Raw genomic sequence first — 16,611 nt, forward strand, 5'->3', positions numbered from 1 at the left:
ACAAATGTGTTATTATTCTGTACAAACTCTTAGTACTAAAGCATGTTGGATATAAAGGAGAACAAGCTGTGGTCTCTGTCCTCAAGTCACCCACAACCAAGCCTGGAAGGTTGTCACAAAGAGATCATCAGAATGCAATGCAGTGAGGGCAATGATAGACATGTGCAAAACGGACAAAAACTCAGAGCAAGGTATTTCCTGCGGAACACAGTGACAACAAGTAGGAGAGTCCAGGAAGGCTTCCTGGAGAAGGCAACCTGAACTGAATTTTATTACATTAGCAGGAATTCCAAGTAGGCTGGTTGGCTAAGAGGGTAAAAATGCCATTCTGGGCAAGGGACTACCAGAAAAGGGTGTAAGGATGGTGCCTGTTGTTTAGTCACTAAATTGAGTCTGACTTTTTTGTGACCCCCATGGACTGTAACCCACCCAGCTCCTCTGTCCATGGGGTTTCCCAGGCAAGAATACTGGTTGGGTTACCACTTCCTTCTCCAGGGAATCTTCCTGACTCAGGGACTGAACTCACATCTCCTGCATTGGCAGGCGGATTCTGTACCATTGAGCCAACAGAGAAGCCTAAGTGCCACCTTCCAATGGCGCTGGAAGGTGCTGATTGATGAAGTTCCTTTAACGCTGTATATTAGTATATTTATTAAAGGGTTCGATATTTAATAAGAGTTAAGACTCTTTTGAAGGCGTAAACACCAATCTGTGACATGGTCAAATCTGAGTTTTCAGAAGATCACTCTGGTGACAGAATGAAGAAGAAAGGGATAAGACTAGAAGCAGGCAGTCGAGTTAGGAGTCTATTGTGATAAGGGTTAAACCAAAGCCTTACTATAAGGACAAAGAGAAAAGAACCTATCCCGGAGCTTTTTAGGTGGGAAAGTTGGCAAGATTTTATGATATATATGGTAGGGTGTACAAGAAAGATGGGGTCTACAGTGACTTCCCAATTTCTTGTGTGGCTGCTGAATACAAAGTAATTATCATCAAATAGAGAATATAGGAGGAAGGAAAATTTTTAAGAGGAAACAAAAGTGCACGCACTTAGAAGTACTGAGACTGAACGTCCTAAAAGGCATTCAGGTGAACAGATCTAGTGAGCAGAGAACTGTGTAACTAAACTGTGAAGATCCAGATTAGAGGCATCAATTTGCACATCGATAGTAAAGGTTAGAAATATGAGAATGGCCGGGATCTCTCAACCAGAATTTGAGCACAAAATAAGGGGCTCTAGAACAATTCTTCATAAAATTCCAACTTTTAAGAAGTGAGCAGAAGTTCACAGGAAAGAAACTGAGAAGTTAACGTCCTTTCTTCAAAATTATTGATGTGATTGAAAGAGAATATTTATTGACAGTCCTAATATCCTATAGTCTCTTTTAAAAAATGACAATAAGGTATTTAAGTACTTAGAGCATAAATTCCAGGAGAAGGCAATGGCACCTCACTCCAGTACACTTGCCTGGAAAATCCTATGGATGGAGAAGCCTGGTGGGCTGCAGTCCATGTGGTCGCTAAGAGTCGGACACGACTGAGCAACTTCACTTTCACCTTTCACTTTCATGGACTGGAGAAGGAAATGGCAACCCACTCCAGTGTTCTTGCCTGGAGAATCCCAGGGACCAGGGAGCCTAGTGGGCTGCTGTCTATGGGATTGCACAGAGTCGGACACGACTGAAGTGACTTAGCAGCAGCATAAATTCCACAAACTGGAAATTTTCATTACCCTGGGATAACTCTCTGCCTGAGTTTTTACTTCTAAACATATATTCTAACCAAGAGTTGTCAACACTCTTCTTACAAATAAAAGATTTCCTCTTCAAACTTTTACACAATTTTCTTGTTTGAAACACTTAGTGAAAAGTGAAGAACTGGAAGAATTGGATGGAAGAGAACTTTGAGAATTTGGCTGCAATGGAGCAAAATACAACAGGTTTATTACCAGATGAAGAAAAATAATAAACACATTGTTCTGTGCTTTATGAGTCAGGGGTTAGTTGTATATAAAAGACCATATTGCAAGACTCTACCGTTAAAGACAAGTTGAACAGTTTTCTTTTGGAAAATCAGTTATACATTTCTAGGACTTATTATTTTTCCACAGTTAAATCTCTGTTCCCGTCCTTGTCACTTCACATCTGGTATTCCAAAACCCATTCCTCACCACCTGTCTTAGCCTTCTTTTCAATCTGTCCAAACTCTTATAGCTAAAACCGTCTTTCAAAGCTCTTCTTTTACCATACTACTTTCTTCCTTAAAATTACTTTTCAGTGTTTTAAATCAATGTTTTCTGGGAGCCCTCAGGGACATTCTAGTAACATCTTCTTAGCCTCAATAAAAATATTTAGACTTAATAACAAATATATATTATATATACATATTAATTTTAACAGTTCATAATTTATTGAGCTATGAACAATTAAAACAGAAGCAAAAATATGTATAGTTTTTGAAATTTTTAGGTGGAAGTAACTGAGATCAAAATGTTTAGAGGCTTTATCCAAACTCATTCAAGGTCAAAATGAATACTAGGACTCAGTTTTCTTAACTATTTATCTAGTGCTTTCTCTACTTGAGTAAAATGGTATATTTAACATTCCCTTGGAATTAATGCCAGCAAAAAAGGGAGAAAATATTACTGTGTTCTTATAGTACATTTGGTACTGAGCTAATAAATAAGGTATACAATAATTCCCCTTAATCTTCTCAACCTCCATCATTTCTTTTTTCTAACTGAGGACCAGGACTTGGAGAGGATAAGGGCTAGTAATATTAGTCATTACATAAGTAATTTTTAAAAAAGTAGTATAATTTATTTCATAAGAAATAGAGGAATAATTTGAAACTACCTTTCTGATCCCAAAGACTAAACTCTTTCCACTAAGTGAACTATTTCACAGAGTAAAAAGTTTCAAGTCCATCTCCATCTGTTATATTTACATGATAAATTTTAAAGTGACGATGATGTGACCTACACTTGCAGACAAGGTGACAGAGTTACAGAAAGAAAAATGTCATCAGCCCTGACCTTGAGAAGAACCCAGTCTGCGAAGGAGCAAAAAACAAGTAAACACAGCAAAAAGTACAGATTTTCCCCTTAATAACAAGGGTGGAAAGGTAAACATTAAAAGAGTTTTGTTTAAAAGAATATAAAAGAGAACCAAAAATTTTTCTAAATGTTAAAAAATGTAAAATGACTGTTCGGTAACAAAGCTCTCAAAACAATGATTTCCAAATCTTATTTTGTTATACTTTAGGACATTTTATTACAACCATGGATAAACTATATCTCTTAATGAAACTAAGGACAAATTTGGATCCACATAACAAACTATAGGTATAAGAGAGAGATGAATCAGGAAATTCATTATAATGAATCATGATAATGATTATGGTGATTTCATGATAATGAGATCTCACCTATAGCACCATCAGAAAGCACAGTTTTTCAATACGTTTGGCACAAACTATGAACATATACCTGATAAGGTAATTTGCACATATACCAGGTTAGTAAATGCTTATTGACTTAGGCAGTAACAAGGAGGTGGTGTGAACTTGGAAATGAATAGTGAAATGTTAAATACACACAGAAAGCAGAATTGCACTCCGTTCAAAATAGCAGCTATCTTCTAATCAGAGTAATAAACTATATAGCTCACATATTTTCTTCTGCTGCTGATCCTCTTGCTGCTAAATTATGTCCATCTTTCTAAGGTACAAGGCTTTTGCATAAACAGAATCCCATAAAAGTCATCTTCTTATTCTTACTGAATTCAATTATCAATAAATGTTGATTAAGGACAAACTATTAGTCAGGTACTTAATGGAAGTTTCCTTGGTAAATGGACAAATTTTGGAAAGATTGACCTCACTGAATACAGATACTGTCTTAGTTACTCTGCATTCTTTCAATACATACACAAATTAAAGACACATTTGTAACAGGTTTAGATGAGTATTTATCAAGTGTGGATTTAAGAGATCTCCTTCTTGGTAAATTCAAAACCCATTTGAAACATATGAGTTCATTATTTCAATCCAAATTCATCTTTTTCAAGTTTAAATGAATTGGTTTTGAAACATGAATTTAGAGAGGCAAAAAGACTAATCAAAGAAGCTCCTAAGACTTCTTGCCCCTGGAGAAACACATGGATGTTATTTAAAATCAATTCAGAAAAAAGACAGGTTGAAATTCTCATTTAAATCAAAGCTTGTCTTTGCAGTATTACATACTACATGATTATTAGATGTGTATCAGATGGAGTTCACTTTAGGAATCAACACAAATTGACTCTGGCTGATGTAAGCAAATCAAAAGGTGTTTTTAAAAGATGGTATAATGGAAGCACCCAGACTTGAATTACTTTGGAGATGAGAAGAGAAGGAATCAAGTAGCAATAATATAGCTGGAACCACAGCCAAATTCCAACCAGAGAGCTACTGCCAAGAGGAGTAGCATAGCACTCCTCTTGAATCTCTATGGATCTCTCAATCCCACATCTCATCCTCCCATATTACTGGCACTGGACACTGGGTGACAACACTTCTGAGGCACAGCCAAGAAGTTTCTACTGCTCTCTTCCTGGTAGCACTGGCTTTTGATTTAAGGTCCAGGGTGAGTAGTCTGATTTGCTGAGGCTAGATCACTATGTATTACTCACAAAATGGAAGGAGATTCAGATGCTATAAAGAAAGTTGTAAAGATAAATATTAACAAGATGATATTAATGCTTGATGCTGTAAAAACTGCCCTGCATTCTTTGCCTCTTATCCTCTGATTTTGCTCAATTCTTCCATTTCTATTTTCTTTCCTAAGTCTATAATGCACATCTCCCTACAGAATTTAAAGTCACATCCCTATCACGCAGGACTTGACTATATCTATTAGATACAACTGGAGTCATCTGCTGGAGAAGGAAATGGCAACCCACTCCAGTGTTCTTGCCTGGAGAATCCCAGGGACGGCGGAGCCTGGTGGGCTGCTTTCTATGGGGTCACACAGAGTCGGACACGACTGACACGACTTAGCAGTAGCAGCAGCAGGAGTTATCTGCACTGAACAGAAAACCTCCAAAACAGCACTGGTTTAAACAAGTTTGACATTTTCCTATCTCTCACAGAAGGATTTTTAAAAAACTAGTGGCCCAGAACTGTCATGATAGCTCTATAATTATAATGAGATCATGACTCACTTTTTCCATTCCACCGGCAAGAGTACTTCATCACACAAAATGGCTGTCAGAACTCCAACCATCACATCTGCAAACTACCAAAGTGAACAAGTGAAAGGACCAAAATGCTATTTGCCTCTTTCTTTGTAAGAAATTCTTGTGGAAGTCACACATGAACCTTCTGCTTACATTTCATTGGCCATAACTTAGCCATCTGTTTGTACTTAGCTAAGGAAGTTAGGAAATAAATTTTTAACTTAGGCAGCAGTATGCCCAGGCTAAATCGAGATTCTGATACTACTGAAGAAGGGGTGAGTGGCTAATGGGGAAATAAGGGATGTAAATAGCATTGTCCCCAAAATTTGTTCTTACTGTTCTCTCAGTATTCCCTGTGGTTTTTTGTCTCACAAATAGAATTGGCTGAGATAAACAAGCACCATCTCCCAGAATACACAAAACTATTTAAAAACAGGTTTCTCTGCTGCATACTCATTGTTTGCCTCCACAGGTAGTATTTCCCCCTCTCCACAAACAATACCTCCACTGTTATAGAAATTCTTCTTCTATCACTCTCAGCCATATGGTTTACCACGCTGCTATGCTCTACTCTCAATGCCAGGGCTCAGCGAAGTCAAGGGTAGGGCCACCCCCATCCTAATATTTCAGGCAGTAACTGGTATCTCATTTCATTCACTAAAAAAAAAAAAAACAGGAAATTTGGGGGTAGAAATTTCTGTGGGGAAAAAAAAAGCATCCAGGTTTCTGTGGGGAAAAAAATTATCCAGGTAACAAATAATGTTTGTGTATGTACAATATATCAACAATAGTTCTAAGCATTTAAACATACTGACTCAGGTGCAGATGACAGAAACTATTCTAGATAGTTTAAGCAGAAAGACATTTAGTACAGGGTATTTACAAATTCACTGAAGGAACTGAAGGAGACAAACCAAGACTCAGCCTTTGGGAATGATTTAATTCCCAAAACACCAGAAAAGAACTGGTCTAATACGGCAGGCGATTTCCTTGCTACTAAAGCTTGGGTAATCAGGAAGCTGCTGGTTTAACTACTGATTCAAGTACCACACTGCTTTCTTCAATACCCAGGCATGAGAAAGCCAACTGTTGGCCCCAAGATCTCATTACCTTGATTACAATTCAAGCCCCATGTCTCGCCTCCTGGCACTCATGAGACAAAGACCGGACATTGGCAACTCTTACAACATTCATGCAGAAAATGCAAACAAACACCAGAATCTCCACAACTGAGCTTACCTTCAGAACCAGTTGAAGCAAAAGAAGTAGACACCAGCTTCTTTCCACCTTGCAAATCTTACATGATGGCTTTGTTGGCAGAAATATATCATCTGAAAAGAATCTAGAAACTGTTTTAAATGTCCCAGTCTCAAAAATGAAGCAAAGGATATTACACAGGAATAGGAATGGAGTTTTTGCTTCCAGTCAGCAGTATCTGTCACACGCAGTCAACAGGATAGATGAAATCTTTGTCTTCCATGATATTGAATAAACGAAGTCTCCCCTCTTAGGGAGACTTCTCCTTAGGAGTGTAAACTGATTAAACAAGGAGGCAATCAGACGGAGGTGGCGCTACTGTCATGGCAGCCTTCATAAGCAAACCAAAATCTAAGTTTGTAAATGCTGAAAGGTTAGGAAATTAAAATGCTGAGGACAACCAATCAGAGCCAGCTATGCTTTAAGCTACAGTCAATCAATGATTTCCATACTTCGCTTCTGCCTTTTCTCTGGAAAAGTTGCTCCCCAAGCTCCTGTGCATAGAGCACTTCTAACCACTTCTGGTTTGGTGCTGCCCAAATCAAATCCATTTTTGCTCAAACAGACTCCTAAAATTTTCAATACGCCTCTGTTTATCCTTCTAACAGGAGCAACCAGAATGGGTTTACACTCTGAATTGTGTGGTAAGTACAGGTGAAGCTTTAACTTCCCTCAGCCATTTCACCATCTTGAAGGAAGACAGCCTGAAAATGGCACTGATCAATGAGGGGCAGAGCCAAGGAATTCAAAGAGAAGTATGTAGCTAGAGCTCCAACGGCATCATGAACCTCTAAAGCAAGCAGTGCCTGAATCCTGTCTTCCTTGAATTGCTCGGTTAACTCAGCCAACATATCTTCTTTTTGGTTGCACCCACCATCTTGATTTGGATTTTCCATCTTTGGCAATTAAATGATTCTTATTCATATAGCTGTTTAGAACCAGAAGTGGGGTATTGAGAAAGATTTAAATTATGCAGAACTGGCTGAGTTGAAGTAGGAAGAAAAATAATGAGGACTCTGTCATCTGGAGCCGAGAAAACTTTTGTTACAACCTTTGTTACAATACATGAAAACTCCTTAAAACAAACTGTTTTGGTCCACCCAGTGCTAGGACCCAGCGAGTGAAGGCCGCTGCTGGACCTGGGCGGCCTGAGCCACAAAACTCCCGCTCTCTCCGCTCCAGGCGTCTTGTGAGGGGTCTGGGGGCTACCCAGGATGGGTGCTCCCCAGGGAAGAGGAAGAAACTGAGGCTCAGAGACGTCACATCACTTGCCTGAAGCTCCTCAGCAGTGTGACCCCACATTCTTGCCCCCTGGGTCACCTACGGGACGCTGGTACCTGCCCTTCAGCAGATGCTGAATAGAGATGAACAGCAACAAACTGGGGTCTTTCATTAATGTTCCCTGTCTGGCCGCATCCTTCAACCTCTGGAAGTGGAGCATCACTATGTCCTCAATCTCAGAAACAAGAGGAGACTTTCCCGGTGCTGCCAGTCTATGACCATCACCAGCTCCAGCTACCTGCTGGGCACCAAGCTGGACACCAGATCGAGCAGGCTGAGTGCACAATCCGCATGAACGATGCACCCACCATGGGCTCCTCGGCCGATGTGTGCAACAAGACCACCTGGTCCTGAGGCAGTGTATTCCACGTGCTGCCAAGGCCCAGGGAATTCATCAACCAGACCCCCGACACTCTCCAGCGTTTGGGGTCCCCACACATGATGCAGAAGCTCCAGGACAGCCTGGCGCGCCTCACCAGTGCGCAGGCCTGGTGTTCCAGCACCGAGTCCGGCGCCGTCCCTCCCGCCGTCACACGCACCGATTTGACAACTTCTTCCGGGGTCAGACAGGCAAGGCCATGGGGAGAAGACCCGTCCGTGGTTGAGCACAGGCTGGCTCACTACGGAGACTGCGGTGGAGTTATGTGACCGCACGTACTTCCTGTGCACACCCCCCACTACTGCAACCAGCGGTCCTTCTGTGGAGCCTGCCCTACTGCTACTATGAGCCTAAGGGGCCCGGTGAGTGTCACCTACACCTATACCTAGAATGAACATAGCTTCAAGGGCAACCATCGCTGCGTCATCATGGAGAACGGCGTGTTTCTGAGCCTAGTTGTAGGGAATCACCTTCTCCCAGCCTTCCTGGACCTAGACTACGCTGCCTGTGGGACCCTCACGAGAGACACAGGAGAAGTGGGTCTCCACGGAGCCTCCGACAGAGGGCCGTCTCCTGGCCAATCAAGGCCAGGATCGGAGCCTTCAAGGTTGGAGCCTTGAAGAGGGTGTATTCTCCAGGCATTCGTGGATGTATCTCTGAGTCAAATTGAGGGGTTGGGCCTCTGTGTGGTTAATCGGACATCAAGGGTAATTCTTGTCCAAACAGGGTCTGAGCATAGTTAGTCAGGGTATTTCTGAGTAATCTGAGTCTAAGAGCATGTCCTTTTCCATGAGGTCTTGGTTCAGAGTCCCAGGATTGACCCTAAGTTACTTTCTATTCTCTGGGACTGTGGGGTCCTATCCCAAAGAGTTGGTAACTTTGTGTTGCCTCCTCACTTCCCAGAGCCAATAAAAGGTTTGGTGGAGTTGGGAGCTGCCTGGAGGCCATGCTGGAACATTTGTGTGGCTAGGGCATCCCAGGGGTTGGAGGCTGGACTTCTGGTCTTGGGCCTTCTCTGAGTGGCTTTGGAAAAACCTTTGTTGCACTCTCTCTGGGCATCCTTCTGCCAATGTCAGGGTCTAACATGGAGTATGAGAACTTTCCCTCCTCTCTCATCAACCACCTTGAGTCTGTCCTTCTGGATCTGGCTTCCATAAGACTGGACCCCTCCAGCCACCACTCCTTTATAGGGGGCTCAGCTCCCTGAACGTCTGAGATTTCCCTCCTAACCTCCTCCTAGAATCTTGGGGTTATATTTTTTATGAACTCCTCCAGAGTTCAGGTGACTCTAGTAAGAAGGGGCAAACCTTCAGCTGTTTTCTTAGCCCCTCCCCTCAGCTGCCATTAGCTGCTGGGCTCTTGAAAGGGCAGTTCCCCTTTTCTGCCATCCAGCAATGAAGTTTTCTACCTGTTAGAGGAGTCTTTGGGGCTGAGAAAGGGGGAATCCCAGCCAGTCTGGGGTTTTCTGCAGGGCCTTTGTCTGCAGCAACTGGATTCGATCAAGGGTCTCCTCCAAGCTGGGCCTAGGAAGATTCTAGGGGGCCAGCCAACTGTGCTGCCTGGATTCTGTCCTCTCACTCTACATCAAGCACTTTATTGCTTGGCCTCAGTGGGGTAGGTTTGTCCTTTGCTCTCCTGGAGCCTGGAAGTGAAGATTGAAGCCCTTTCTGGAGGAGGCTGTTAGGGATCCAGTGAAAGAGGCAGCCAGCAGTGAGCTGTTGCACATTGGGGTAGGCGGTAATGATTTGTAATTATTTGTACAAAAATAAATGCACTTAACCTCCAGAAAAGCAAAACATGTACGATCGCAGCTGTAGCTTTAGGCTCAGTCTGCGTATTGAGTCAAAGCTTTGAAAGATATAGTAGGAAATTTGTAGGACAACAGTGTGTTAGCTCTTACAGCCTTTTTCTGCTATCATTTATTAACTATTTACTATGCACCAGGTATTATACTAACAGTTTACTTGTATTAGCTCATTTAACACCTGATGAAAGAAAAGTGAAAGTAATAGCTTAGTCATGTTTCCGACTCTTTGCGACCCCATGGAGTCCATGGAATTCACCAGGCCAGAATACCGGAGTGGGTAACCGCTTCCTTCTCCAGGGGATCTTGCCAACCCAAGGATTGAACCCTGGTCTCCTGCATTTCAGGCAGATTACCAGCTGAGCCACCAGGGAAGCCCAATGCCTAATGACACTGGTACAATCATGATCACCATTTTACTGATGAGGAAACTGAAGTATAAAAACCTATAGAAAATAGAAAAATTCTAGGCCCAAAATAAAAGAACATTCAGTTTTCTAGGAGAGATCCTTTTGATGTGTTTCAGGTAATTAAAGTGACTAGAAGTTGTCTTTGCGTAGGTAGGGAAAAAAAAAAAAACAACACTGAATTATCCAGGCCCATGCTAAAATTTGGCTTCTCTTGTGGCTCAGCTGGTAGAGAATCTGCCTGCAATGCAGGAGACCTGGATTTGTTCCCTGGGTTGGGAAGATCCCCTGGAGAAGGGAAAGGCTACTCATTCCAGTGTTCAGGCCTGGAGAATTCCATGGACTGTATAGTCCATGGGGTCACAAAAAGTTGGACATGACTGAGTGACTTTCAATTCACTTCATGCTAAAATCAATTGTAATAAAAATTATGGAGAAGAAATACTATCAGGTGATAAAATTGGGACCCAAGACAAGTTTTATTGCCTGAGCATCTCTCGGATAACCTCTTGTATATTCACTATATGGAAAGGGGGCCATCCCTTCTCAAATTGTAAAGATCATTGCAAAGATGCGGATGACTGACTTCCCAAAACCCCAGTCCGTCAATCTGTTGTTCTGAATTGCTCCCTAGAAGAGAACAAGGAAGAGACCATGAAATAAACACCTGAGAAATTTCTCAGGGTGTGTTATAAACTCAAAGACCATAATCTAATAACATCCCTGGCTTTGTTTATTATCCCTTGAAGTTCAATAAAAGTAAAATCTGTTTAAAATTCGATTAAAGTATTAAGGAAATAGTTTGAGGGCAAAAACTTCAACCAATTAATGAGGAATTAAGGTTGTTGATGACGCTACCCCCAAGGCAATTCTCAGGCCCCACACCAAGAGGAGTACTGTGTGAAACCCCAAAGGTAAATACCACCCAAACTCCTATCCACCCTGTGATCTCAGTGCCAGTGGATAAGGAGATACCTCCCAGGAGGCAGTAGGCACACCAGATCAGCTAAGAACTTACTTTGCTCCCAGGTCAAGGAGCCTGACTTACTGTGGTCCAATAGAAACATACGTGTTACAAACAACTGTGTAATGTGTTTTTTTAATTTGTTATTCTCCACCATATATTGATTTTATTGTAACAGTTTAACACTTCCAAGTTAAGTTTGATCAAATCATCATACTATAGGAAGCTACATTTGAACAAAGCCAAGAATCTGGCTACTTAGAGCAAAAGTCAACAAACTACAGTGTGGCTCAAACCTGTCTCTTCCCCACCTACATTTGTGAATAAAATTGTATCACAACTCAGCCACATCCATTTGTTGTCTAAATGGCTACTTTCACACTGCATTACCATAGCTAGCAGAGTTAACTAATTGTCACAGAGACAGTATGACACAAAGCATAAAATATTTAAGATCTGGCATTAAAAAAACAAAGTCTGTCCCTAAACTAGAGATTCCTAGTTCTGGATCTCAATGCAGCAGTTTGATTGTTGAAGAGGTAGCCCAACCATACACTCTTTTGATGATTCTTTGGAAGGATCCACAAGACTCAAAAACAATTATTTATACTGTGGCTGAAGGCTTCCCTGATGGCTCAGTGGTAAAGAATCTGTCTGCCAATGCAAGAGACTTGAGTTCAATCCCTGGATTAGAAAGATCCCCTGGAGGAGGGCATGGCAACCCACTCCAGAATTCTTGCCTGGAAAATCCCATGGACAGAGGAGCCTGGCAGGCTTCAGTCCATGGGGTCACAAAGAGTCAGACATGACGTAGAGACTAAACAACAACATTTATTACAGCTAAAAGATATAAAGCAGGATGAGCAAGGGGAAAAAATGTACCCACTGGAGGCTGTTGGGAAATAAACACAAGAGTTTACAGCCCTCCTTCGTGGAAGTCACAAGAATGCTTCCTCTAACAATGATTTACACAATAGCACATGCATAGCATTTCTGCCCAAAGAAGCATCTCAGACTCCAGGACTTTTACTGAGGGCTGGTTAAGTCAGCATATTCACCTGCTTGGCCAGCCATGATTGCCTCAACTCCAGATCCCCAGCAGGAAGCCAGTGTCCACCAGAAATCACAGTGTCTGCATAAACTTTCTTGGCAAGTTGGTCTAGCATGGTTGGGTGCCTCAGGTGTACAAAACAACCTCAATAGTAACAGAGGGAATATTCAAAGGGCCATGTTTCCAGGAGCTGGTCAAGGCTCAATCACATAGCAGACCCTCTTGAAAATAACACTAGTGTTGAGCAACCAGGCCTGGCGTGTTAACTCTTTTCCACTCAGGGGAGCAAGTTTAGAGGGTCTCCTTGGAAGGGAGATGGGGCAGGTACATCTCAGCATACCTTTATGAAAAGAAGAAGGCATACAGATGTGGGGTAGTCAAGGAGTAGCTAGCAAATGCTTGTCTCCCCAACATCTCTATTCTTTTAAACAGAAACTAGGGACTTCCCTGGCAGTCCAGGGGTTAAGCCTCTGTACTTTCAATGCAGGGGGCATGGATTCCATTCCTGGTCAGGAACTAAGATCCCACATGCTGTGCAGCCAAAACAGTAAATAAAATAAATTTAGTGTTTTTTTAACCCTCAAACCTAAATTTCCTTGGGCAATCCATGTCAGCCGATATTTATTTGCAGGATAGACTGATCCTCCATTTCAAGATTGGACCCTAACAGTTTATCCCCCTCATCTGGCCACAGTAATTGTTACAAAGACTGTCATGTAATCAAATTTATGGCAAAAAGAGCCTTCTATAGGAAGTTTCTAGGTAAGAAAGTTTTCTACTTTTCTATGGAAGCCATTTTCTAAAATGGGCTCTTTTCTCCCTGCTTCGTTTAGGATGTAATTGTGTGGTCTAGATATTTTCCAGTCACTTTTGTTACCATTGATACAACTGGTATGATACCTAAGCTCAGAAGTAAGTTACAGCAAAACTGAGAGATGCAAGAGAAAGAGAGCCGGAACCTTGAAGACATATGACCCTAAATCAAACAGCTCCTCTGATGGTGTATGCCTCTGCACCTCTTGGTTTCCTATTAGGTACCCCTCATCCACACCCCTTCCCAGCTAAAATTCTTTTTAATTTGACCCAGAGGGATGGGATGGGGAGGGAGGTGGGAGGGGGGCTCAGGATGGGGAACACATGTACACCCATGGCTGATTCATGTCAACGTATGGCAAAACCACTACAATATTGTAAAGTAATTAGCCTCCAATTAAAATAAATAAATAAACCAGTTTGAACTGGTATCTCTGTCACTCACAGTAAACACTCCTAACTGATAAAGTACTGTCATTCCTACTTTACAAATGAAAAGACCTAAGCATAGAGAGGGACTTCCCTGGTGGCTCAGACAGTAAAAGCATCTGCCTACAATGTGGGAGACCTGGGTTGGGAAGATCCCCTGGAGAAGGAAATGGCAACCCATTCCAATATTCTTGCCTGGAAAATTCCATGGACAGAGGAGCCTGGCAGGCTACAGTCCGTGGGGTCGCAAAGAGTCGAACACGACTGAGCGACTTCACTTCACTTAAGCATAAAGTTAAATAATTTGCCTACAGTCACAACTAGAATAAATGGCAGAGTCAGGATTCAAGAACATTTCTCTTGTGTCTAAAACTGATACATTTTGGAGACTTCCTTAGTGGTTCAGTGGTTAAGACTCTGCATTTCCAACACAGGAGGCTCTGGTTTGATTCCTGGTAGGGGAACTAAGATCCCACATGCCTCTTGGTGGGATCAAAAAAAAAAAAGAAAGATACATTTTTCTTCTAATTTATGCAGCCACTAGATTAGTCTCTTGTTGAGCTCACCCTGCATCCCCCATCAGAATCAGCTGTCTGTTTGAGAACCATGCATTCAGACACTGTGTGGAAATGCATTGTAGCATCATTGGTTTTATAGCTATTCCATCTCTAAAGAATGGGAATATTTGAGCCTTAATATGAAAAAATAGTGGAGACCAAACTGACCACTCCTTTGATTTTGTATCCTCCTCCTCTTTAATCACTTTATATATTATAATTCCATTTGTTCCTGAACCATTCATGGAATAAAATAAATATCATTCTGGATTCCTGAAAAACTCTCTATTTTAGGTTCAAAAGTTAGATCCAAAACAATTAGTTGAATTTAACATCCAATAAAAACCATCTCAAATGATTTTACTAGGCTTATCTATACTTGTATTTATCAACTATTCATGCCTATGTAAAATCTCAATTATATTTGTACAGGAAAAAAAAAAAAAACTACTACACATGTCCCCAGAAAGAAAAAGGTGAAGTATAACTATGGGGGAAAAATCTTTTCAAATATTCTCATACTGAGAGCCTATTATAAGTGCAAAAAGATTAAAGATATAATATAAAGGTATATATTTAAATTACTACAAATAACTGTTTAACTGGAGCTGCCTAGGGTACATCAGCAGCCCCTAAATGATCAAAGGCTATTGCTGCAGGCAAGGTCCAAAACCACCTGCTTATATAAAGAACTTTAGATGACAGGACTGATATTATGCATGTATATTGATACTTCTTGAAATGATGATTAAAAAAAAAGAGTATCTATCCAAAACTGACAGAAGGCAAACAGATTGGGAGTTAAGTTTGTAATTCTGCTACCGACTCATCCTTTGCCTTGTGTAGAAATGTTATAATTTCTTAGGATATTTCCCAAATCTCCTGCCCTGTCATTGTTGTTTACAGAAAAAGGAAAATTCAGGTTATATTGGAACTCAAGTAGACACTCTGTTTCACTCCCTCTGTACAACACCAAGCAAAACTGTGAAATATGATAGGTTTATTTTATTCCCCATGTCCATGTCAAGTCCTAACTTTTGAAAGAATGGTATGGTAAATTAATTACACTATTATTTTCTATTTTTTATGCAACCCTAGGAAGGAAAATATATTACAGCTGGCTGAATAATGCACATATATATGTATAAACAGATAGCATGTAACTTTTATTTCAATTATATATTAGTGTTTATTTTGTATATGTAATATGCAATTATATATTGCATATATATTTAATATCTGTAATTAGAAAAATTTTAATAAAGGAAAAAGAAATTATATATAAAAAATACTGATCTATACTCTTTGTAATGCACTGAGACTTTTTTTTTAATTGTATTCTGTTTTTTTTTTCTTTGTTAAAATCAGGTCACAACTTGACTTATTAAATTGATGTCAAAACCTGCTAATGGGTTATGACTCACCAAAGCAACAATTTATAATAAAGACTAAATATCCATGTGTCCCCAAATCCTACTTCTGTAGTTTATATGTCAACAGAGATAAGAACCAATTGAAAACTGCTTCAGAGTAGAATATCAGACATCAGCGAGGGCACAAAAATTGAAAGTTTTCCCTGGATTTGACAGATTCTTCCACCAAGAAAAGCTTTTCTTTTTGTAAAGCTCACAGTAACCTTACAGTCAGGTGTGGCCAGGATGGAAATTGTTGTATGCCACTTTCAGGCCTGGTCATAGGCTTCATGCATGACCACCATCCTCCGTCTCCTGATGTGAGACAGATAGCAGAGTGCTCTCGAAAGTCAGGAGTTGAAAAAGGCAAAAACACTGATGGAAGGAGGCTAGGTACACTCACCACTGCTCAAAAAAGATCCACTCATCAATCATGAACATCAGTTTTGGACTTTACATGAGAAAGAAATTTCCAATGTGTTAAGTCCCCAGAAATTCATAGCAGCTAACACTTCTGGAATTGCCTTCTACAAAACACAAATAGAAGCTCTTCACTTTCAAGAAGAGGTACACCCTTTGGAGTATCCTCAACACAAGGAGGAAAAAGCATCCATTTTTTGATCAGAAATATTGTAAACTATACACTATACTCAGATTCCTTCCTCTGCAACTCTTCGTGTTTCAGTTTTTCTTTCATGGTCTCCTCATTTCCATCCCAATATAAACTCAAACAAATAAACAAACTTCATAAAGAGTTGGAACCTAAAGAAAGCTGAGTGCCAAAAAATTGAAGCTTTTGGTGTTAGAGAAGACTCTTGAGAGTTCCTCGGACTGCAAGGAGATCAAACCAGTCATTCCTAAAGGAAATCAGTCCTGAATACTCATTGAAGGGACTGATGCTGAAGCTCCAATACTTTGGCTACCTGATACGAAGAGCCAACTCATTGGAAAAGACCTTGATGCTGGAAAAGATTGAAGTCAGGAGAAGGAGACAACAGAGGATGAGATGTTTGGATGACATCACCGACTCTATGGACATGA

General features: G+C 40.8%; 1 pseudogene; it reads left to right on the plus strand.

Annotated features, from left to right (window-relative positions):
* The first annotated feature begins 5,449 nt into the window (after window positions 1-5,449).
* Window positions 5,450-8,753, plus strand: LOC114109547 (alpha-N-acetylgalactosaminide alpha-2,6-sialyltransferase 6-like; annotated as a pseudogene).
* Window positions 8,754-16,611: the final 7,858 nt, after the last annotated feature.

This window comes from Ovis aries, chromosome 20 (assembly GCF_016772045.2).
Source record: "Ovis aries strain OAR_USU_Benz2616 breed Rambouillet chromosome 20, ARS-UI_Ramb_v3.0, whole genome shotgun sequence".
In the NCBI taxonomy this organism is placed as follows: domain Eukaryota; kingdom Metazoa; phylum Chordata; class Mammalia; order Artiodactyla; family Bovidae; genus Ovis; species Ovis aries.